Source organism: Procambarus clarkii, chromosome 1, assembly GCF_040958095.1.
Source record: "Procambarus clarkii isolate CNS0578487 chromosome 1, FALCON_Pclarkii_2.0, whole genome shotgun sequence".
Lineage (NCBI taxonomy): Eukaryota > Metazoa > Arthropoda > Malacostraca > Decapoda > Cambaridae > Procambarus > Procambarus clarkii.
Window position 1 is genome coordinate 62378975 of NC_091150.1, and position 6457 is coordinate 62385431.

A 6457-nucleotide genomic window follows, 5' to 3' on the forward strand; every position below is an offset into this window, starting at 1 on the left:
AAGGATGTTGCGAGGACCGCGCCAGATAGCGAAGACAGTATCGATCACTGCGGTCCTAGAGAGATAGGAAACCAGTGTCAACATACAAGCTGAGGGCAGGAGTCGAACGAAAGGCATCAGAGCTGAGGCGCAACCCAGTATGGTGCAAAGTATCAAGATGGCGAAGAGTAGAAGGAGAAGCAGACGAGTAAGCAGGACAACCATAATCGAGTTGAGACAGGACGAGAGAGGAGTGCAAGGAGAGGAGCATGCGCCTATCCGCTCCCAAAAATGTATGGGACAAAACCTGAAGTAGGTTAGGGGCCTTAGAGCATTCAACTCGGAGGTTAAAGATATGGGGCGACCAAGTCAAACGAGTGTCAAAGATTAACCCCAAAGGCTTAGCGGAATCCCTGTACACAAGGGGATGACCATAAAGTGACAAAGAGGGACGAAGAACGGCATTCTTCTGAGTAAAAGTCATAGCACAAGTCTTAGATGCAGAGAACTTGAAGCCATGATCGGTGACCCAAGACGACACGGCATCAATCGCAAGTTGAAGCCACCGTTGAAGGAGAGGAGAATCATCACCCAGACAGCAAAGGGTAAGATCGTCAACATAGAGAGCGGAGAAGACGCCAGAAGGCAGAGAGGAAAGAAGACCATTGAAGGCAACTAGAAAAAAGAGAGTAGTGCTGAAAACACTACCCTGGGATACACTCGTAATGCCTAAAAAGGGCAAAGAGAGCGGTACTGAGCCTCACTCGAAAAGTATGACGAGAGAGGAAACTTTAGAGGAAGAGAGGGAGATTCCCACAAAGGCCAAAAGAATGATGTTGGGACAGAATACAAATACCGCCAAGTGGTGTCGTAAGCCTTTTCCAGGTCAAAAAGGACGGCAACAATGGAGGTCTTCGCAGCCAAAGCAGTACGAATATAGACCTCTAAGTTCACCAGGACATCTGTTGTGCTGTGGCACTTGCGAAAACCAAATTGAGAAGAAGAGAGGTGGTGATAGTGTTCCAAGAACCATATCAAACGACCGTTAACCATACGTTCAAAGAGCTTGCAGACACAACTTGTGAGGGCAATAGGGCGGAAGTCCTTGGGGGATGACCTGAGAGACCCTGGTTTCCGAACAGGGAGGACAACAGCATTGAGCCAGTCTTCAGGGACTGACGACGACTCCCAGACCCGATTGTACAGATTCAGGAAATACTGAAACGTGCACGGAGGGAGATGGCGACGCATTTCATAATGAATTCCATCGGAGCCCGCCGCCGTAGAACTGCAAAGGGCCAGGGCAGATTGAAGTTCAGAGAGAGAGAAGGGATCATTATAGGGAAGGTGAAGATAAGTACAGAAATTTAAAGGATGAGATTCGAGAATAAGCTTACGAAGAAGGAATGTTTGGGGGAAGATGAGAACCAGAACTAACAAAATGGGAACCCAGTTCAGTCGCGACCTGCAACAGATCCACCACAAGAGCACAATGGAGGCGAAGGACCGCCGAGACATCGGGAACGAACTTACCCGCAATCTTGTGGATACGCTTCCAGACCAGGGGGTAGAGGAGTTTCGGACGTAACGGTAGAGACATAAGACATCCAGCAAGCACGTTTAGCCACACAGATGGTCCTACGGGCAACCGCACTCGCCTTCCGAAACAAAAGAAAAGACTCAAATGTTTGCCGGCGGCGATGTCTCTTCCAGACTGCACGCTTACAGCAGACAGCCCGAGCACAGTCCACATTCCACCAGGGAACGCACTTCACGTTCCCCGAGAGGAAGAGCGAGGAATAGAGCGAAGGGCAGCGTCAAACACAGTGTCATGAAAAAGAAGGAGGGCGCGAGAGAAGCAGAATGGTGAGGTCGGAAATAGTAGCACGGAGATTAAAGAGGCGCCAGTCAGCCCCGGCAAACTGCCACCTAGGGAAGGAGAGGGAAGGGTGAAAAGAGAAAAAAGTAATAAGGATAGGAAAATGGTCACTGCCATGGAGGTCATCAAGGACCCACCACTTGAAATCTAAGGAAAGGGATGACGAGCACAGAGAAAGATTGAGACAGGAAAGGGAGCAAGTCCAAGAGTCCAAATGAGTGGGCTCACCAGAATTAAGAAGGGACAGGGAAGAAGAGAGGATGAAAGGTTCAAGGAGGCGACCCCGGGTGTTTGTCAGCACATCATCCCAAAGGGCATGACGACAATTGAAATCACCAAGCAGGAGCACAGGCTCCGGCAAGGAGTCTAGGAGGTGTTTAAGATCGGGAAGAGAAAGTGGAACAAACCGTGTACCATCTACGCACAAAGACACGGGCAGCAGAACAGTGGAGAGGCAAGGAAAAAAAGTAAGGGGACAAAGGGAACATCTGAGCGAATCAAGAGAGCAGAAGAATTATGGGCCCCAGCTGCTGGTGGAGGGGAGAGAAAAGAATAGCCACGGAAGCGACCAGGACGAGAACCAAGCATCGGCTCCTGGAGAAAGACACAAAAGGGGGCAAAAACTAGGAAATTAGAAGTTGAAGGTCAATGAAATTGGCATAATATCCACGGATGTTCCATTGAAGAATAGACATCGGGAAAAAGAGAAAGGAGAGCAACAGAGAGAAAGGAGAGCAACAGAGAGCAAAGAAGAAACAGAGGTGAAAAATGAACACAGCACGTTAAAGAAGCACAGGGTCAGGATCAAGGTCACCGAAGTCAGGGATAGGTGGTATGGGTAAACTGAGTAAAGAAGGAGGGAAAGAAGCGGGAGGACAGACCAGAGGTGGACGAGCAGGGTCTGGAGGAGAAGGAAGAGGAGGAGGAGAAAGGGCAGAAAAAGGGGAGCCCACCCCAGCAAGGGCAGTAACCGAGATGGAACCAGGGGCTAAAGAAACCCCCAGAGTAGTAACAGTGGGCTCCACCACCGAAGCGGGAGGGGAAGGAACGATAGAATCAGAAGAAGAACGAAGAAGAAAGCGAAGCCTTCTTACCTACCGGGGAGGAGGAAGGAGAGGAGCCAGGTTTCCGCTTCTGACTCAAAGAGACAGGTGTTCCAGCAGCAATGTATTGGGCAACGGACTCCAGCGTCTCGATAGGAGAAGAAGAGCAAGAGCGAACAACACGACTACCAGGAGAGCGATGGACATCGGCCTGCACAGTCAGGCGGTGTGGAGAGCCAAGAGACGGAGGAAGAGAATGACGGGAAGGAGGACCAGAGGGAGAGGAGAAAGAAGACACAGTAGACGTAACAGACTGGGTAGAAAGAAGGGAAGCCCTAGACAGAGAACCAGGAGGGGGACCCTCAGGGACAGAACGGAAGGAAACAGGGTAGGTGGTGGTGGTGGTGGTGGTGTGTGTATCTTAGTCTAAGGCTTGGAAACGGTTGTGAGACTGAGGAAGGTGGAAAGGACGAGGAGAGGAAGAGGGCACCACGTGAGCATAGGAGATGCCAGCGAAAGAGGGGAGACGATAAATTTGCCGAATAGCCTCAGAAAAAGACAAATGGTCCCGGTGCTTCAAGTTGAGGACAGCCGCCTCAAGTTTGTAAAGTATACACATGTGGGAGAAGGTAGGGTGGGCCTCACTGCAATGGAGGTAGCTGGCCTGGGGAGAAGAGCGCTCCAACTTAAGAGTGACCCTAGCCTCCACATAAAGGACAGAGAGAGACAGGACTAGAGCATTTGAGAGCACCATGCCCAAACCTCCAGCACTTATTACAGAGCCGAGAAGATGGAATATAACCCTGAACGGAGCATCTGGTACCACAACCCGTTCTCGCAAATTTAATAAGTCAATATTGACTTATTAAATATGTGCATAGGTGACATACTTAACATAATAGTTTCCCTTGAAAAGCTTCATAGAAAACACCGACCTTACCTAACCTCCTTAGTATGTTAAGATAAGCATCTCATTGCTTCGTAATTACAATTATTACCTAACCTATACCTATAATAGGTTAAGTAACAATTGTAATTACGAAGCTATAAGATGCTTATTTTAACATACTAAGTAGGTTAGGTAAGGTCGGTGTTTTCTATGAAGCTTTTCAAGGGAAACTATTATGTTTAGTATGTCACCTATGCACGCAACTAATAAGTCAATATTGACTTATTAAATTTGCAAGAACGGGTTGGGTACCAGCAAGAATGACAGAGGGTGGAAGGGCCCTACCATCAAAGGTAACCTTCACAACCCGTAGGGGCAGACGGCGATGACCACGAGGGGGACGAGTAAACGTATCCACCTGGAGGACAGAATGACCCTGGGCCTCGAGGATATGCTTGATATCCTCGTGGCAGTCCTTTAGATACCGAACACCAGTCGCAACATGGTGCGGAAGGAGAACAGTGCCAACACAGGCATTCAACCGAGCGTTCTTTGAGACCTGAACAGGGGTCTCGCCAAGGCAGGATAAGGTGGCCAAGTGGGTGGCCGCATCCTGAGAAGGAGCAGCAAAGACACGGGTACCAAGACGGGTGGGGTTGAAGGTAACAGAGGCATCTACAGAATCGACAAGATGCCTATGAAGAGAAAAATCATCAGGAGTTGATCCTAAAGGATGGAGGTCAAAGTACTTAGTCCATGTAGCAGGACCAAAACAAAGCATGGAACGAATTAGTATGGGAAGGGAGCATACGAGAGCGGCCATGGCGGGGACAGCGATGAGAACCTTTAGAGAGAGACGGGTCAAAAGGCGCAGTAGTCACAATAAGAGATGGAGCCGTGCAAGGGGAAGAGGCGGTCACCACAGCAGGCTTGGGGCTCGACCGAACCATAGAGGAGGGAGGGGAGCATAGAGAAAGAGTCCGGTCTGGGCCTAAACCGGGTCCTGCAGTGGGGGCTACAGATCCTGGTCTTCCAGGACGGTCCGACTCAGGTGCCTGGTCGCCCACCCCATGGTAAGAGAAGTCTAGTCGTTATCCATGCAGCAAACCAATATCCAAAGAATGGGACCTAGAACCAAGGGATAAAACCTACCAGGGCAGCCAGGGAGGCCGAGCGTGGGCCAGTGCAGGAAGGGTGTGTCGTCCCCAGCGGTGCCTCCTTTTCAACAGGGGAGTCCTACTACATCATCCATTCTCTCACACTGGTGCTAAGACCCCATTCCCCCTATTGCCCTAGCTTGGACACCCAACTATCCACTCAAGGCGGCCCCTCATGGACGACCTCTCCATCGGGTGGTCCGATGGATCACAAGGCCCCTACGTGGTGCCCTTCAGCACGTACACCACCCAAAGAGGGGGCAGGAGAGGGGGCAAAGGCGACCCACACCGGTCCCAGGGAGGTAAGTAAGTAATTATCAAAAGAAGGCACCATCAAATGTGTGGGATAATCAGAGGGCGCTACATATCACCAAGGATGCCAATACGAGAACAGAAACACTTAAGGCGAACAATATCAAAAGTATCCGAGTCATCAAGAATACGATCGAGAGACAAGCGACCCCTTGGGACGGTCGGAAAACAACACGTGTTCGTCCCAGAAGTGAGGACATTCAACAAGAATAGGCACGACCGTAAGAGGGACAATGCAATTAGGACAATGAGGAGCAGGGCGGTGCTCCATCAAGTGACCATGAGTTAAGCGAGAATGGCCAATACGCAACCTCGCCAGAGTCGTTTCCCATCGCCGGTTACGGTGGTAGGAGGACGGCCACGAGGACACACAACTTTTAAGAGTGCGTAGTTTGTTACCAGTAACAAACGACCAACAAGCCTGCCATAAGGATGGAAGAATGGATAACCTGGTAAAAGTCGGAATAAGGAATACCTTTACGAGAGATGGGCAACCCGTTCTCGCAAATTCGTAAAGTCAATATTGACTTATTAACTACGTGCATAGGTGATATACTAAACATAATAGATACCCTTAAAAAGATTCATAGAAAACACCGACCTTACCTAACCTTGTTAGTATCTTAAGATAAGCATCTTATTGCTTCGTAATTACAATTATTACTTAACCTATACCTATTATAGGTTAAGTAATAATTGTAATTACGAAGCAATAAGATGTTTATCTTAAGATACTAACAAGGTTAGGTAAGGTCGGTGTTTTCTATGAATCTTTTTAAGGGTATCTGTTATGTTAAGTATGTCACCTATGCACATATTTAATAAGTCAATATTGACTTATTAAATTTGCGAGAACGGGTTGGAGATGGGACAAGAGCGGACAACTTCCCTGGCGGCAGCATCCGCACGCTCATTTAAAGAGACACCAATATGGCTGGGAACCCAACAAAACTCAAGCGACTTAAATTTACTGTGAACAAGAATCAGCCAATGCTGGGTCTCGACAACCACTGGATGAACCGGATTAAAGGACCCGAGAGCCATGAGGGCACTACGAGAGTCAACAACAACTACAAAGGAAGATTGACAACGAGAAAGCAGGAGACGAAGAGCATAGAGAATAGCATGAAGCTCCACTGTGAAGATGCTAGTCTTCGGAGGCAAGCGACACATATAAGTGCGATCAGGAAAAACAACA